Source organism: Notamacropus eugenii, chromosome 7 (assembly GCF_028372415.1).
Source record: "Notamacropus eugenii isolate mMacEug1 chromosome 7, mMacEug1.pri_v2, whole genome shotgun sequence".
In the NCBI taxonomy this organism is placed as follows: domain Eukaryota; kingdom Metazoa; phylum Chordata; class Mammalia; order Diprotodontia; family Macropodidae; genus Notamacropus; species Notamacropus eugenii.
Window position 1 is genome coordinate 61677857 of NC_092878.1, and position 19515 is coordinate 61697371.

At 41.6% G+C, this 19515-nt stretch overlaps 1 protein-coding gene across 5 annotated transcripts in view; it reads left to right on the forward strand.

The window, feature by feature from the left end:
• Positions 1–19515, forward strand: part of ADCK1 (aarF domain containing kinase 1) — a 216528-nt gene that overhangs the window by 142686 nt on the left and 54327 nt on the right. The window lies entirely within an intron of this gene.

The following is a 19515-nucleotide window of genomic DNA, read 5'->3' on the forward strand; positions in this document are numbered from 1 at the left end:
GAAAACATTATGTTTTCTTGCATGTTGTGATAGAGACCAGGAGGAAATGTAGAGAGGAAAACATAGAAAAAGAGAATGAAGAAGTATATTGAACTTGGAATCAGGAAGCCCTGAGTTTGAGTCCTGTCTCAGTGATGGGGAGCTTGCTGTCCATATCACTTACTAGTGGTATGATTCTGAGCGAATCACCTGACCTCTCTCTGCCTCAAGTTCCTTATCTGTAAAATGGGAATGAAAATAATAGCACTTACCTCCTGGGGTTGTTGTGAGGATCAAATGAGATAAAATATGTGAAGTGCTTTGTAAGTCTTAAAAGTGCTATATTTATTATTGTTGTCATTGTTGTGGTTGATAGTAGATGAGAGAGAACACCACCATCCTAAATCTGTCCTCTCTAAAGCTGTGTCCTATGTGTGTTTTCATTGGATCTTTTGGGGGATAGCAGGGAAAAGCATTTCAGTGTACTTTTCAGTTTAATTTTCCTCTTTATGTTGGATGAGTTGAATGAGGTGATGGGAAGACCATGAGTCATTCTCAGGGAGTGGAATTAGGACTCTGATGGTGGCCCCACCAGTGGCTGACTCAGTCATCAACACTGCCCAGTAGGCTCACATCCCTTTGCCTCCGACTCTGGAAGCAACCATAGGGAGAGAAGAGGGGGCAGGACCTGGGGCTCCTTGTTCACAGACAAAAGAGGATAATAGCCAATTTCAAGTAATGTGGAAGAGGGATTCTATTGTTTGTGCTTGTCCTTAGAAGGCAGAACCAGGAGCAGTGGGTAGAAACTGGAGAAAGGAGGATTTGGATTTGCTATAAGGAAATATTTCCTAGCAGTTAGAGTTGTCCAAAAGTAATATGGGCAGCCTCAGATGGTAGCTAGTTCCCCATCACTGGATGCTTGCACCTTTAGGTTGTAGGACCACTTATTTAGAATGCTCTAGAAGGATTTCCTGTTCAGGAAAGGATGACCTCTAAATTCTGTTCCAACTCTAGGATTCTATTTTGTGAGACTCTCATTTCCTCCTACCTCCTTTCTCCTTTTTTTATCCCTACCGTACTTTGGTCTCTTGCCACTTTCCTGTATCCAATTAAGGGTACAGTTTTCATCTTCTTACAGTTGCTCCAGTTTTCCTCTGCCCACCCCCCACCCCCCAGTTACTTGTTGTCAGTTGGCACCTCCTGCTTTGAACCTGTTTCAGGGGATGCTGAGCACTCTAGGAGTTGTTACATGGGGAAATCTGGCAAAGAGTCCTGGAGTGAAGTGGACAGAGCTCCCCAGGAGCTGTGGGTGGATCGACTCTATGGAAATGTTGTGATGATAATTATTAATGAAAAATAGATAAATACTCAGGGTTGACAGCCAGTTTTGGAAGCTATCAGTTAGACCTGTCACTCATTAGTGGCTAAGTAGGAGAGAAGAGGGGGTCCAATCAGATCTCCCCAGCTTAACCAAGCCCTTTTGTAAATTGTGGGCTGCGGGAGCTGACATTTGATAAATTATTCTTCATAATCCACCATCGGCTGTCATAAATCTAATCTTTCAGCTTTTCCTATCTTAATAACTCCAACAGTCACATTGGGTGACATTTTTGCTTCTTTATTGGTGATACAGATGGCTGGGGTAGGAGATGAGAAAAACTGGACAAAGAAGCCTGAACTGGAGGCGGGGCCCAGAGTTCCTCAGTTCATAAGACCTCTACTGTTCTCCCTGCCCCCAGCTATTAAGCTTCTTTTTGTGTACGATATTTTCTTCCCCCATTAGAATGTAAGAGCCTTGAGGGCAAGTATATCTGTTCTTTTTACTTCTCTTTTGATCCCCAGAACTTAGCACAGTGCCTGGCACTTCATAAGGGCTAAATAAACCTATGTTGTTTTGTTGCCTTGAGATGCCAGATTTGACCTAATGTTTCCAACATGGGCAGAAGACAGTGTCTGGACAATTGAAGTTAACAAACAGAAAGACTCAGTGCCTACTTGTGTGGCCTGGATGGGAGGATTCCATGGCAGTACCCTGCACATCTGTGTATTTTGCATATATTTGCGTGTCATAGAATACCAAAAAGCTGAGAAATATCCTTTGTTCTTTTATGTTCTGGAGACTTGCTCAGTATGTCTCCTCAGGTTAACTAACCCTGATAGATACACATCATGTTGTATCTTAAAAGAATATTCCTACAGGTGCATATTCCTAGGGCCCACAAGCATTTATTGAGTGACCTAAGACACTATGCTTAACCTTCTTGTTAGCTTGGCGCAGTATTTAGAGCCAGAAGGGGGCCTTAGAGGTCCTATAATCCAATGTCCTCATTTTATAAATAGAAAGCTGAGGCCCAGAGAAGTTAAGTGACTTGTCTAATGTCACAATGGCGGTAACAAAGCTAGAATTCAAACTCAACCCCTCTGACTCCAGATGTCAACAAGAAATCAACAGTCATTTATTTTTGTAAAATTATATTTTTTATTCTGAACTTAAGAAATAAAACAATCATTTTCATAACATAGTTGAATAGAAAAAAAGATGATTGTACATGAAACTGCAAATCTATTATATATAACTTGCTATTTCTTTTAAATATATAATAAAATTATCATGGAACTTTTTTTCCTTTTTTTCTCCCCCCACCCCAGATATATATGTCTATTTATCAGTTCTTTCTCTGGGTGCAGATAGCATTTTCCTTCCTAAGTTATTTATTATTCAGCTGAGTATTGATAAGAACCCAAAAGATATATTCACTCAAAGTTGTTCTCAAAACAATATTGCCGTTACAGTATACAATGTTCTCTTGCTTCTGCTCATTTTGCTCTTCGTTATTTCATGCAAGTCTTTCCATGTTTTTCTAAAACCAGCCTGCTTATCATTTCTTACAGCACAGTAGTATTCCATCACAATCACATACCACAACTTATTCAGCCATTCCCCAATTGATGGGCATCCCTGCAATTTCTAGTTCTTGCCACCACAAAGAGAGCTGCCATTTTAGAACATATAGCATTTGTTAGATATTTTATTGCGTGCTAGGTGCTTAGCACTAAGTGCTAGCAATACAAACACAAGCAGCTTACATTCTAATGGAGGAAGAGAGTGCATAAGGGCTGAAATGAGAGGGATGAAAGTACTCAGAGCCAGTATAGTAGGCAAAGTCCAGTGGAGAGTCAGGACTGTAGCCTAGAGATGAATGAAGGTGTGGATGGCCTGGGCCTCTTTCTTAGAACATTGGAACCAGCCAATCAGAACGAGTGCCCACAGGGGCAGAAGGGTAATTCCAGTGAGAGAACCAGTAAAGGGTGGCATGAGCTTCTAGAACAAGAGATTTCTCTACCATGGTAGGCCAAATCCTACAGTGCTGAGTCTGCAGTCAGCCTAGAGAGAAATGATGTATCTACTGTACCATGCTTCCTCTCTCTGAGACCTGGACTTTGGTCCTCACTTTGCCACCAGTTAGCCATGTAGTCTTGGCCAAGTCCTTCTGTGTGTCTCAGTTTTCCTTGTCTATAAAACAAGGGAGTTGGATTTGATCTTTAAGGTTCCTTCCCACTTTAAAATTCTCTGATTCTAGATGTTATCATCATTTCGTAGGTGAAGGAACCAAAACTTGGAGAGGTTGGGTGATTTGCTCAAGATCATACATATTTGTGTGCATCTTGACATGGAAAATAACATGTAAATTGTGGAAAGGGATAAGAGCTTGGGCACTTTGGACTGATACACTGACTGGAACCCAGATCAGTGAAAGGAACTGGTATAGGAACCCTGTTTTCTTCCTTCCTTCCTTCTCCCTCTTTCTTTCCTTCCTTCCTCCTTTCTTTTTTTGAAATTGAGTATATCCCATCTTCTTAACTCTAGATTTCCAACTTGTGTGGTCTTCCCTCCCCCAATAGAGTACTCCTATTTGACTGATTGACTATTTAGTGTGTCATGTAGGGTCCACTCTGAAAGCTTTCGATTGTTTCCCCATTTATCTGCTGGACCTTCCATTCTTTCTTGGGAAAGAATGAGATTGATCTCACATGCCTTGCCCTTCACAGAAGTAGGACCCTGACTTCTTGAGGCTTTTGGAAAATCAGAGGTTTGGTCATTTGTTCCAACCTCCCCCAGTAATCCAGTTGAGGCTGCTAGTCTGTAATTTTGGGGGGTCAGCCCTTAGAATAGGCAGGATCCATGTTTTCCTTTCCCCAGCCTTCAGACCCTTCACCCCTCCTTCCTGAGTTCTCAGAAATAATAGCTAATGGGCCTGTAATAATGTCAGCCTGTTCAGTAAGTACCCTAGGGATAATACAAGCTTTTTTGAAAGAAAAGAGCTACATACTTCTAAGCTGTTATTATTGTTTATTATAATAAATTGCTCTGAGGAGGGAACTAGGGGTATGTACCCCAATGCTGAGGCTTTGACTGTTTGTATGAGAGACTTGAATTGTTTTTTAGAGTTGGGGAGAAGTATCGCAAATTTCCTTCTCTTCACCTCCTCATCCCAGTATGCAAGATGTACTCCTCCACCAATCTACATTCTCTTTAGTTTATCTCCCAATCCAATAAAAATCTATTATTCACACACTCAAAAAGAACCAAGATCTCATAGATGTGGGTGTTCTCTCCATGCCTGCACAACCTGTGTTCCTCTTTTTGTTTATATCTTTCCATAAATTCATCATGGTGGGGGGGGGGTGTGGTTCATCTAAGATGCTGGAATCCTTGCTTACTTTTCTCTTGACACCTATCAATAGAGAATATGGGCTCCCCACTTACTAAGTTGCTATTAAATGCAGGGCACCGTGTGAGATACTAAGAGTACAAAGATGAAATAGATGATATAATTTTTGCTTTTCAGGATTCTAAATTTATTGTTATAGAGTAAGATAAATACATAGACAACTGTAAAGACAAATTAGAATATTGAAGTGGGAGCAGTATTTACCAAAATGTATGTTCTTCCTCTTTACTTCCTTCCCCACCTTTCCACCCCCCACTTCTCATGTAGGCTATGATGAAGAAAGAACTGTAGCTGAAGGAGACATTTCTTTGGATCATTAATGGGTCAGGCAATGATTGGGGGTGGTGGTGGTGTAGGAATAATCTTCAGGACTGTTAATGAAAACATATATATGTTACCTGGGCAGATGACTCAGCTTATTCCCATTGGGACATGACACAGCTCAATGTTATCCTGTTGTCCACCTTGGAAGGTACAGAAAGCCTAGCCCTCAAGTGATGGGAGAAAGGATAAACCAATCTTCAGTGGGAGGAGAGGGGAGAGCAACAGAGACCCAGAGAATCACTTGGGACCTGAGGAAAGAGAATCAAAGGGAGGAAGAGGCAACGTAATGTTTGTTGTTCAGTCATTTCAGTCGTGTCCAATTCTTTGTGACCCTTTGAGATGTTCTTGGTGAAGGCAGTGGACTGGTTTGCCCTTTCCTTCTCCAACTCATTTTACAAATGAGGAAACTGAGGCAAACAGGGTTAAGTGACTTGTCCAGGGGTCACACAGCTAGTATGTGTCTGAGGTCAGATTTGCAGTACTCTATCCATGGGGCTACATAACAAACCCAATGGTGTATATGGTGAAAAAAACCCACAGATTTGGAGTTAGAATTCCTGAGTTCATATTTTCTGAAATTTCCACTTTCTACTTGTGTAACCTTGGATAAGTTATTTAATCTCTGTTGGGCCTCAGTTTCCTGACCTGTAAAATGAGAAATGTTGACTTTAGAGGTAGCATGGTATAGTGGATAAGGCACTGGACTTGGAGTGAGGAAGACTAAAATTTGAATTCTGCCTCAATTCTTATGAGCTGTTCTACCTTGAGCAACTCACTGAACCTTTCTGCACCTCAGTGTACTCATCTACAGAATGAGGGGTTTTGTCTCAATGTCCTCTGAAATTCCTCCCATCTGTGAACCTACTATGAGTCTGTGACTTGATTTCTAAGATTCTTGTAGCTCTAAAGCTCATAGCAGTTAATCAGCAAGCATTTATTAAGTGCCTACTGTGTGCCAGGCACTGTGCTGGGCATTGAGGATACAAGTACAGAGACTGAAACAATTTCTACTGATAAGGCACTTATATTCTAATGAGAGAGAAAATAAGTAAATGGAGGCAGCAGGGGTTCAGTGTATAGAGCGCTGATCCTGGAGTGAGGAAGACCTGAGTTCAAATCCGGCCTCAGATATTTACTAGCTGTGTGACCCTGGGCAAGTCACTTAACCTCTGTTTGCCTCAATTTCCTCATCTGTAAAATGTGCTGGAGACAGAAATGGCAAACTACTCCAGTATCTTTGCCAAGAAAATCCCAGATGGGTGGATTTCTATAAGAAGATGCCGAGATGCTGTGCTGAAGATGGCTTGAACGAGCATCCAGACCAGAAAACTGCATCAGATAATGTTCCTTCCCAGACTGCTGTATGAGATGGAACTTCTAAATGGACAATTCATTGATCTACCTTTTCCTTTTGAATCTCTGTATCTGTACTTATAACAAGGGGACTGCTCCCTTGTAATTTGTCAATGCGTTGGTCAACTTTGCTCCCTTCCCATATTTGTGTAAAGGGGAGATAGAAGGGAAGAGTTCATAGGGGAAAGAGAGTGAGGAGGTATTGATTGGATTTAGATGTGGAAAAAAATTTTAATAAAGAGAAAAGGGGGGAGTTTGTGGGAAACAGGAAGTTAAGTTTTATTTCCACATTTCTGGTTGATCATGGGTGTGACTTCGTACAGTGAGGTGAAGGTCAAAAAACTATCGCACATGCTCAATAAGTTGTTTGAGGAAAGCCTATCAGAGGAGAATATGAAGTCACATGGCCAGGAGAGAGGCAGCCCTCAAGGTTCAAAGTTTGGAATTCTATAAGGGTCCTGCCTCATTCTGACCTGCTCATAGTCCTTCTGGTGGCTATGCTGGAAGCTTCACCTTCCTTCAGGGGAGGAACATAGAAGGTCTTCCCTCCTCTGAGCTCCATTTTTAATAAATGTTTCTTGATACCTTTGAAAAAAAAACAAACCAAGAAAATCCCAGATGGGATCACAAAAAGTTGGACATGACTGAAACAACTAAAGAACAGGTAAATATAGAAATTTAAACAGTGTAAATATAGAGTTAACAAATATATACACTAAAGAAACCCACACATAATGTACGTGCGCGCACACACACACACACACACACACAGTAGTAAAACACGAGGTAGTTTTTGAGGCAGGACTCTAGCAGTTGCTCTGAGGAGTTGAGGGATCAAGGTCAGTTTCATACAGAAGATGGTGTATCTCAGATGAGCTGCATCTCAGAAGGGAGGGACCCTAAGTGGCAAAGGTAAAGAGGGGATATACTGAAAGCAGAGAAGCCTTCTCCTCCTGCACTGTTTTTCCTTGAGATTCACTGCTGTCTGTGATCCTAAACACAGCCGCAGAGTCAGTGTCAGGTCCAGCATGTGTGTGTATGTAGGGATGGAGGGTGGGGAGGTGTCATGGCTCATCACTTCCATTTGAGGCAGAAAGGGAGTTGTCTCTTCCCCCCCCACCCCTTGGCCCCCAAGATTCAAACGGATAATGGCTGGCATAGATTCAGGAGTGGGGAGAGCCAGGTAGCGGGCCAGCTTGTGACATCACCAGGCAGATGTTGTTTGCTGGTGCCATAGTAACCTGCCTAGTATGTTTCTGGGAACTGCTGCTGCCTGAGGCAGACAGTTTATTCAGCCCCTGAGTGGTAACCATTTGTACCCAGCGGGTGAGGCTCATCTCTGCCTCTGGTTAACATGTCACTTTATTTAGGTGTAGCCAAGCTACCTTCAATTTCTATGAGGTGTATTATGGGTGTTTCTTCCCTTCCTTCACTTACCTATTGCTCTCTGAGAGGTGACAGGTGAGGGGAGAGAGTGACTCAGTTGGTAGGAATAGAGGACATCAGGAGACCCCTCACCAGCTACCCTGAACAGGTCAGAGGTTCTTAACCGTTTTTTTTTTCATCATGGACCCTGATGGCAGTCTAGTGAACCCTCCTCAGAATAATGCTTTCTTTAAAAAGTTCATAATGGCATAAAATGCTAACTTCTAGTTAGAGGCTAATGAAAATAAAGATGCATTTTTTTCTATCCTAGCTCATGGACATACTGTAGTTTATCCACAACCCCTCAGGAATCCATGGACCCATTGAACTCTTGTCCTAGAAGGTAATGACCGCCTCTTGAGTTCTCCCAAACTGGCTGAAAACACATCTAGACACAGTATTTTGAGAGAGACAAGTTGGAGTCTGACTAAAAGAGGGTGACTGGGATGGGAAGATGGAGGACTAGAAACCATGCCAAATGTGGATTGGTTGATATTTATCTTGAAGAAGAAGGATATAAAGAGGGATCTGGTGGTTGTCTCCAATATTTGAGGGGTCATAGGTGTGGGCTGGGAGGGACCTCAAAGGCTGCTAGTCCAGCTTCTTCATTTTACAGATAAAAAGACTGAGGCCCATGGAGGTTAAGTGACTTGTTCAAGGTTACTTAGGTAGTAAATGTCAGAGGATTTGAACCCATAACCATTGTTTTTTTCTACTCTTCTCTGCTGCATAGAAGAACAATTAGACTTGTTCTTCATGGCTAATGAGTGGAAGTCATGAGGAGATAGATTTTTGGCTCAATAGGAGAAAAAATTTCCCAATAATTTGAACTATTATATAAATGATACGAGCTGCCTCAGGAGAAAATGGGTTCCCTAGCCTTGATGTTCTATAAGGAACTGGAAACCCGGTTGTTGAAGATATAGAAAAGATGCATGTTTCAGGAAGGGTTAGTCTAGATAATCCCTGAGTCTCTTCGAATCCTGAAAATGAGGCATTTGGATATTTGTTCAGATACCAGTGGAGAAATGTATGCTTTTAGACCTTGGGAATTCAGAGGAATAACCCCAGAAACCCTGCTTAATTAATGTGACTCTGTGGGAATTTGTATGGCCAGTCAGCATTTATGAAGTGCTTGCTATAGGCCAGTTTCTAAGGATACAATAAAAGACTTAACAAAAAAAAGGCTCCTTCGGGTCAAGGAGTTCACGCGTCTTTCTGATGGTCTGCTTCCTGGAGGTGCTCTTAACGTGACTGGGACAGAGAAGTGAAAGGTTCCATCCTCTTAGGGTAGCCCTCTCCATTCTGTGCTTACTTTTTTGTAAACTAGCTGAGATCCCTGATGAGGCTCAGAGGAATAAAACGTTTATTTTTTAAACTTCAGCATTTTTTCTACTTTCACAAAAATTGTAGAGGGTAGAGGAAAGGATGGAGAGCAGCTTCTCTCCTATTGTTTTCCTTTCTGCAGACAGGGACGTCGATAAATTTGAATCATGGAACAACAGTAATTAAAAACCAAAAAAACCTAGTCATTTTAAAATGCAGTTGTTTTATTTAATTGATTTTGCCGCCAGGATGGAAGGTGGGAGGTTTGGGGGGTGGAGAAGGAAAGGCGAAACCTGAAGAAATCAAGGCAAGCTTCTGGGGAATGACTGGGGGGCAGCCAAGGGCCAGTTTGAATCTAATTGTTGTAAATACTGCAGTTTGTTTCTGCTAATGATTGCTACTGAAAGGATTTGGGGAGCTGAATTGAAAGACTGGGTGGAGGGGGCATTTGTTTTTAGCTGTACTGGAGGAAAAAATCCGATTTTAGGGACCTGGCCTTCTGTTTTTTTCCCTGCTGTCCATCAGCATAAAGCATTTCCAAAGAACACCTTGCATCAAGGTTCCATTTGGAGACGTTTTATTCATATTTAATTATAGGCTGCTGTGCCAGTCTTTAATTACCTTTTTATAAAGGCAGCTAGGAACATGGCACTAGCAATAAATTATTGTGCGTGTGTGTGTGTGTGTGTGTGTTGGCGGGGGGCGGGGTATGACTTCCTGAAAAATGAAGGGAAGAGTGTTACTTATAAGAGGTGGGTAGTGTATAGAGTAGACACACACCAGCCAGACCCTCAAAGGACTTATGTGACTGCTCTCCCTCTCCCTTTTCTACCATTGACTCATTTTAGGGATCTGGAGCTAATTCCTGTAACTCTGGTTTGTTGGAGGCAGAGGGTGGTAGTATGTCCTGAAGCACTGGCCCCTCCCCTATTCCTTCCTGTGAGGTGGAATCCGTGGTGAACACTGTAATGGGTGGGTGGGGAATCTCTTCTAGGCTTTGACTTTAAGTCATTAGTGGGGAGAGGATTTTGATTGGACATGAGGACCTTGGAACTGTGCAACAGTGAGGTATAATGAGACCAGCTCTGGACTGGGAGTTAGTGGATCTGGTTTCTTTTGCCACATATGCCACTCCCTATTCTTATGACCTTGGGCCAGTCATTTTAATCTCCTTGGGTCTTAGTTTCCTGTATCATCAAGGTCAGAAAGACCTTTATCTGATACATAGTAGCTTGAGACTGATCAAATCATTTAACTTCTCAGGGGCCCAAAGAAATTCTCCTAATAGTGTAAGTTGTCAGGAAGGAAGGAAGAAGGGAGAGGAGGGAGAGAGAAAGAAAGAAAAAGAGAGAGGAAGGAAAGGAAGGAGGGATAGAGGAAGGAGGAAAAGAAGGAAAAATCATTTGAAAGATAGGTGCTATTATTATCCCCATTTTACAGTTGAGGAAATTGAGACAGACAGCAGTTACAGTGACTTCCCCAGGATCACACAGGTCATAAGTGTCTGCTGCCAGATTTAAACTCAGGTCTTAACTCCAAGCACCACTACCCCATCAACAGTAGAAGTTAGAGCTCCCCTACATGAATGAAATAAATTGTATTCTTCTTTTATTAATTTATTTTAAACTTAAATACACAATAAGAAAAGAAAAAGAAACATTATAAACTTAAATATTGACACTTAAATACAAAAGCAAAAAGCAAAAAAGCACTGCCACATGTACGGTAGAACTTGGGAGGATTCAAAACATACAGCAGTAAATTTCCATTTCAAGAAAGCCTATATAATAAGTACGGCACACTGTGTTCTGAGCTGTCCATCTTTTCTTTGCCCTTGTAAGTTTTCTTCTGTTCTTTTTACTTTGTTCTATTTTCCCCTTCCTCTCCCCACCCAAAGGCTACAAATAAGCAAGGATATATTTATACACACACACACACATACACACACACACACACACAGCTATATACACATGAAGATATATATGTATCTTGTATAAGTGTACATGTACTCACGTACTTTAACTTAGATATCTATAATCATACTCCTATATGGACATATGCATTCATAAGCATCTAGGTAAGACTATACTATACTTATTTGCCCACTGTTTCTCTGAGGGTGGATAGTCTCTTCCTTCATAAGTCCAACTTTTTCCACATTTTTCTAAGTCTACTAACTCATTATTTCCTAAATCATAGCGGTATTCTAGCCTTATACTGTCTGGTTATTTTAAATAGTACAGAACAACATTGATGAGTATGGCTGACGCATTGTATAGTTTCCCTCTTTTCCTCTTTTGAGTAAATCTTTTTTAGCCTTCACTTTGTCCAAGATCATGATTACCACACCTATACCTTTTTCCCTAACAAATTCTGTTCCTGATCTTTATTTATGTTTGTGCATATCTTTTATTTCCTATCCTTTTGACTCCTCTACTTCTACCTGCTACCTTGCCCTCCTATTACTTGACCTACCTGCCCCCCCCCAAAGATCTCTACCTTATTCTCCCAGTTAACCCCAGGGCTTTTCTTGTTTAAGTGGAAATAGCCTGGAAGTGTTTATTCTTCACAAACCTTGTCCTGGGATTTTTCTTCTGATGGTCTCAGATTGTTCTCAGAAGGACCACTGTTCTGCCCTACTCTTATTTATTTTTACTGCTCTGTGTTCACTCTGAGGCACTGTTCTGTCTTGTAAGCCGGGGAACTCTGGAGAGCTTGGAATTTTCTGACCTACTCCACCACCTTCTCAGAAGCCCCTCTCTTGAAATCAATTTTTAAAGAAGATTAAAAAAATAAAATAAGGAAATTTGACTAGAGGACTCCAAGGGTGCCTTTTACCTTTATGTCTATAATCTTATAATCCTACAACATATATCTCAGGATTTCCAGTTCAGTCCTCGTTCGACCCCTCTGTGGGTAGTTCCTAGTATACCCTCATCATTCTAATTTAATTTTTTAAATTGAAGTATTGTATGTTTAATGGATACCTTGTTGCTTGCCTTCTCAGTGAGTGGGGGAGGAGCTAAAGGGAAGGAGAGAATTTGGAACTCAGAAAAAGTGAATGTTTAATAAAAATTATGTATTGGATTGGACCTGTGATTTCAGACTGTCAGTCAACCAACATTAAATAGATGCTTCCTATGTGCTTGGCACAGTAGTAATGGTTGGGAATAAAAATATTAGCAAAGGAGCTTACATTTTTATGGAGAAGACAGTACATCAGAAGAAGCTGAAAAAGGAGAGGGAGAGGGATGAGATGGAGAAGTCTGATTGTAGGCTAGAGAGAAATGAGGACCTTTCATAGTGAAAGAGATTTCCTTGTGTGGAAACTACCATATATCAATGCTGTTTGTACCTTCTCTGCAATTTATAGTTTTAGAGTTGTGTAGGACAAGGTTAAATGATTTGCCCAGGGTCACACAGCCAGAATGGATCAGAGGCAGAACTTGAATCTGTGTCTTCTATTCTCTGAGGCCAACTCTACTTCCCTTACACTGTATCTAGTTTATTATAATATATAGGGATATAATGTTATATGGGGCAGCTAGATGGCAGAGTGGATAGAATGCCAGGCCTAGAATCAGAAAGACCAGAGTTCAAATCTGAGCTTAGATTCTTACTAGCAGTGTGATCCTGGGCAAGTCAGTTAATCCTGTGTACCTCAGTTTCCTCATCCATAAAGTGAACTGGAGAAGGAAATGACAAACTACTCCAGTATCTCTTCCAAGAAAACCCCATGGACTAATGGGTCATGAAGAGTCAGACATGACTCTGACTGGTCAACCACAAAAGTAACATTATGTGCCATATTATATAAAACATTATATTAAGATGTTAACATAATACAAATTTGTATGGTACTTTATGGAAACAAAGCACTTTATTTATACATTATTTTGTTTTGACCTTTACAATAATTATCAGGTGAGGTAGGTGGTCAGGATCCTGATTTTGCAAGTGAAAGGTTGAATGACTTTGCCCAAGATTCACAACAGTGGAACCAGGACTCATTGCCAGATCTTCCAGTTCTGAGCCTGTGGTTTTGTCCTGATATTCCACGGAACCTCCCTGTTTTAACTGTGATCCTATGCTGGATGTGAGCGCTAGAGAAATGTCACGGGGCCATCCAGTCTCCAGCACCTGCCTGTGCACAGACTGATTGCAGCCCTGCTGCCCTCCTTGTACTACTATAAAATACCTCCATGGATTTAGCCAAGGGCTTTGCAACTTTGTTCAGTTGGTGGACCCCTCTGAGCTGGTTTGGCTGATGTTCTACAGACATAGGGGGATTTATTTCTCCAGTCCAGGAAAAATTAGATGATCTTTAAGGTCCCCTCCATCTTGAAGATTTCACAGCCTCCAGGAAATGAAGAATATAGATCTCCGAAGTCCCTTTCCTCTCTCAGGTCTTTACAAATCTGAGAACAGCTGCCAGGAGGTGAGGAATGAAGTACAATACCTGCTGGAAAGCCCTTTTTCCATCTTACCCTACAGTGCTTTCTGCCTGGGACCTAGTGCTGTCTGAGAAGACACTTTTTTGTTGGGTTGGGACAAATTGTGTAATGGGAAAAGCCAGGACTTTGCAGAAGTCATCTGATCCTAGTTTTCAACCTGAGAGCTCATCTAGGTCAAGGTCCTCTCCTTAGAGAAGACTCAGGCCCAGAAAGGTTAAGTGATTTGCCCAAGGTCACACATGTACTATGGGCAGCTAGGTGGTGCCATAGTATAGAGTGCAGGGCCTGGAGTCAGGAAGACTCAGCTTCCTGAGTTCAAATCTGGCCTCAGATACTTACTAGCTATGTGTCCTTGGGTAAGTCACTTAACTGTTTGCTTCAGTTTCCTCATCTGGAAAGTGACCTGGAGAAGGAAATGCAAACCACTCCAGCATCTTTGTCAAGAAAACCTCAAATGGGGTCACCAAGACCAAGTAGTGTCACCAAGTCACACAACTGAAAACACATGTCCCAAGTGGCAGAGCCAAGATTTGAAACCAGTTCCCCTAAGTGTAAATCCAGTGCACTCTTCTACCAAGCTGCCTCCTTGACCACCTCTGTGAAGTGGAAAGAGTGGTGCCTCTAGAGTCAGAGTACCAGGTTCCAGTCTTGCCTCTTTCTGCTTACCTACCTGTGAGACTTTGGGTAAGCCATAACTTCCCAGTTTCCTCATCTGCAAAAGAAAGGGGTTGGATTAAATGACTTCGTAGGGCTCTTCTAGATCTATGATAGTCTTTCTTTTTTTAGCTCTTCTAGAAATGCCTTGTCCCCTTGTCCTACTGGTTCCTACCCAGTGTTTTCTTCCTGTTGAAGGTGGAAAGTGAGAAAGGGAGCAGGGCACTCTATCCTTCTCTCCTGAAGCTGAAGAAGGGATATCCGTAGTTCCCATCCTGTTCATAGAAAGATTCTTCTTAAAGGCCCAGGAACTATGAACTGATAGAGGCTACAGGAAATGCCTTTACTTTGTTGGAGACTTCCAAATCTGTAGTTATTCTTTCTGAGATTCACCAGCAGCTGTTGGGCATCAGCGTGGAGTGATGGTGACTGGGAGACAAAATGAGTTGAAAAATTGGCTTTTATCCTGTTGAAAGGAAAGCCCTGATCTAGTTCTTCTGTGATGGGAAAGCAGTGAGTAGAGTAAGGCTACCAAGAGATGATCCAGAGGACCTCCTATCTCAAATCCTGGGTCCTACAATGAGAATCCTTGCTCCCAGGCATACTCAATTAAATAGGGTGATTGTAGCTGTGAACACTGGGAATCACTAGTCTTGAACTGCAAAGCTCTGGAATGGAGTTCTGCTTTTGAAACTTACTAAGTCATTTAAGCCTGTCTCTCAGTTTTCTTATTTTTCATCATCTGGTATTTTTGTTATGGTGGCAGGGTGGCCCAGTGAATGGAGTGCTGGGCCTCGGATCAGAAAGAGCTAAGTGGAAATCTTTCCTCAGATACTTACTAGCAGTATGTCCCTGGGCAAATCATCAACTTCCCAGTGACTCAGTTTCCTTATCTGTAAAATGGGGATAATAATAGCACCTACCTTCAAGGGTTGTCATCAGGATAAAATGAGATAATATTTGAAAAGTTTTGCGAACCTTAAAGAGCTATATAAATGCTAGCTATTATTTATTATTATTTTTATTATTTGTTCAACAAAGGTAATATTTGCTTTATATACTTCACTGGGTTGTCATGAGGAAAGTATTGTATAAAACCTTAAAAGTCCATTGCTATTATTTGAGAGTAGATGAGGTGAGATACATGCTGTCTGCCAATAAACCTGGTACCAAAAAATGATTGGGTCACAAAATTCGTAAATGACAGAATTTAGATTTAGATCTAGGTTTTCTAACTCCAAATCCAGCACATTTGCCACTGTACAGAGGAATAAGCGTGTGTGTATGTGTGTGTGTGTGTGTGTGTGTGCGTGTGCCACCCAGAGTCTGACTTTGGGACCCATATCCTTTCGTATGGAGGGATGCCATCCTGTTCTACTAGCCACAGATCCTTGGCCTTCTTTCCCTGTTGCCAGAGCCTTCTTCCCTGGTGAGATGTTGACAAATGGGAAGGAGGTCAGCAAAAGCCACAAAAATGATGAAATGGTTGAAGGGAATGATTTATGAGGAGAGATTAGTGGAGTAACTGTGTGACTTGGCAAAACAAAGGGACAGGATGACAGGGGCATAAGGTTTCTGCAGCCAGAGGAGGGAGAGGGAGAGAGATAAAGACAGCAACAATATGGGGCGAGGGAAAGAAGGCATTGGACACCTTAGGTTGCTCTAAATGTCTGCTCTGTTCCTCAGCGAGTTAAGATTGAAGAGATGGAAATTTTGGCCTGACCTAGCCTCTGGGAAGTCAGAAATACTGAAAAATTAAAAGGGTCACTTTCCTTTCTTATGGGTTGTTTTTACCTTGCAGTAGGATTCATAACTTTCCCTAGCCATCCTCACCCCATATAGGTTGTTACTGGGGTCATGTCTGACTGAATTTTACGTTTATTATCTCATTTGATCCTCATTAATAGCCCAGTGAGGTGGATACTATTATTATTCCCAGGTTTTGTTTTTTTCTTTTTCTTTTGTTCTGTTGTTTTTAAGTCGTGTCTTACGACTTGTGTCGTCATGACCGCATGTGGGGTTTTCTTGGCAAAGATTCTGGGGTAGTTTGCCATTTCCTTCTCCAGCTCATTTTACAGTTGAGGAAACTCAGGCAAGCAGGGTTAAGTGAATTAGCCAGGGTCACACAGCTAGTAAGTGTCTGAGACCAGATTGGAACTCAAGAAGATGAGTCTTCCTGACTCCAGGTCTCACACTCCATCCACTATGTTACCCAGCTGCCCCTTCACTAACCCTATATAGGTTATTTTCTGAAAAATGTATGTGTGTTGTCATTATTGTTGTTTAATCATTTTAAGTCATGTTTGAATCTTTGTGACTCATTTTGGAGTTTTCTTGGTAAAGATACTCGAGTGGTTTGCCATTTCTTTCTCCAGCACATTTTATACATGAGGAAACTGAGGCAAACAGGGTTGAGTGACTTGCCCAGTATCATACAGCTACTAAGTGTCTGAGGTCAGATTTGAACTCAGGTCTTCCTGAATCCATTTCTTTTCTTAAAAAGCAAGAAGGTTATTCTCCAAACTTGACTGAGGCAGGAAGCTAAAACTAAAACTGAGTCTCTATTGTTGTACCTTCCTGTCACTTTCTAGTCACTTTAGGGCATTAAAGCCCCAGAAAACATGGAGGCATTTATTGTAGACTTGGCAACATCTGCCAAGACCTCTTGGGTCACCATACTCTGGCTTGCTGACCAGATAGGTTTCTGTATATACTCAAGGGGGAGGGGCCAGGGAGAGGTAGGTCTACCCAGGCTAAGTGAGGTATCCTTTTTGAATAGCCTTTCTGTACTCCTTTTGTTAACTCTTGAACAACCTATGAGTATCTCATTTTGTTCCAGTATCAAACCTAAACAAACAGGGAATGGGCCTGAGTTGGGCCTGCCCACTACATACTATATTAATGGAATCACAGAATGGGAACGACAGTAGAAACTGTCTAATCTTATCCCCTTATTCTAGAAATGAAAAAATAGAGGCTCAGAGAGGCTGAGTGATTTGTTCAATGGTGGGAGGACTATGACCAGAAACCAAGAATTTTGTTGACTCCTTATCAAGGGTGCCTTTCACTCAAATCAATAAATAAGATCTCTTTAGTAACTTCTCTACTTTTATAATGTCATATTTCTCTTACAAGTATCTCAGAGGGAGAAGAGGATGGGAGATCAAAGAGCATCCCCTCTCCAGATAGAGAAACCCGGACACGGACAGAAGAGGTTTAGCTGAGAATGTTCAGTGAGTCAAGGTTACAGATGAGAACCAAAGTGGAGCCTCTTGGCTGTCAGCCCAGAGTTCTTCATAAGACTGGTCTGAGCCTTTTCTGGGATGATGGGGCCACATGCATTCCCCACAGCCACTTCTTAGAGAAGGGAGATGACATATGTATTCTATGCCTAGAGTCTGGGATTTCAGAGTTATCCAGACGAGCAGAACTATAATTCATCCTGTCTGATTATTATCCAAGGCCACACATACCATCATCACTTTATTACTAAGGAGAGGGGCCTAATATCATGAAACAGTAGATAATGATAAATTGCTCATATGATGAGATAATACACAGTTCTGGGTAACCCAGAAATAATTTTTCTTTTTCACATAAACCATAAGACACATAAAACTAGTTTAACAAACAAGCATTTCTTTGTTGTTCAGTCGTTTCAGTCACATCTGACTCTGTGACCCCATTTGGGGTTTTCTTGGCAAAGATTTTGGAGTGGTTTGCTATTTCTGTCTCTAACTCATTTTACAGATGAGGAAACTGACGCAAACAGGGTTAAGTGACTTGCCCAGGGTCACATAGCTAGGAAGTATCTGAGGCCAGATTTCAACTCAGGTCTTCCTGAATCCAGGCCCAGAACTCTATCCATTGTGCTGCCTAGCCACCCAGCATTTATTTAGCACCTGCAATTTATCAGCAACAGTGCTAAGCACTAGGGATGCAAAGACAAAAGTCCCTGCTCTCAAGGAACTTCCATTCTAATGGAGTTTTAAACAACATATACATGTTTACTTTTTATGCACACACATACATACACACCCATAAGTAGCTAGGTGGCACAATGGATAGAGTACCAGGCCTGGAGTCAGGAAGATCTGAGTTCAAATATGACCTCAGACACTTACTAGCTGTGTGATCCTGGACAAGTCACTCAACCCTGCTTGCCTCAGTTTCCTCATCTGTAAAATGAGCTGGAGAAGGAAATGGCAAAGCACTCCAGTACCTTTACCAAGAAAACTCCAAAATGAGTCACAAGAGTCAAACATGACTTAAAATGACTAAACAGTGTCAAAACACACATATATTTATATGTATAGAAAATATATACATAGAATATATATACACGCGGAACATATATAGTGTGTATACACACACATATATATATGTACATATACAAAATGAGTGCAAATTTTGGAAAAGAGGGCACTAGAAAAGGCTTCATAAAGAAGGTGGTGTTTACTGAATTTTGAAGGAAACCAGAGATTCCAAATGGGAGAATGCGTTACAGCTAGTACAAAGGTATACTGTAGCATCATGTGTGAGGAAAAGCAAACAGATTAGTATGGTGAGACCTAGAGTGTGTAGAGAGGGAGTCATGTGCAAGAACACTGGAAAGATAGGAAGGGGCCAGATTGCAAAAAAACACAAATTGCCAAAGAGAAAACTTTATATTTGATCCTAAAGGCATCACTTTGGCTATGTGAAGAATGGAGAGGAGTCAGGAAAGCTTGAGGCAAGGTGGCCTACCAAGAGACGTTGCTATAATCTGTGCAGGGGGTGATGAGGGCCTGAAGTAGAGGCTGTGTGAGTGGAGAGAAAGGGACTTATACTAGAGACGTTGGGAAAGTAGAAACAAGATTTGGCAGCGGATTGGGAGGTGGGATAAGTGTGAGTGAGGAAGCAAAAATTATAACAAAGGTGAGTGGAAGGTGGTGCCTTTGGCAGTAACAGGGAAATTCAGTAGAGAAATGAGTTTTTGGAGAAGGTTAATTACATGTTAAGCTTGAGTTGTCTGTGGGACATCCAATTTAAAATGTTGGTGATATGGGACTGGAGCTCAGGAGTCACCTATATACAGATGGTAAAGATCTGGCCCCTCCTTTGTCTTTAGCTCCAAATGTTTCCCAGAACAAAGACTACGTTATTGGAAAGAACCAGAGGATCCTGGGTGGCCACAGATAAGACCTATGGGCCAAGGAGAGTTATTAATAATAATTCCTTTCTCTTAGAAGGCTTATGAAGCTTGAATTGGGTTACTCTTTCACTCT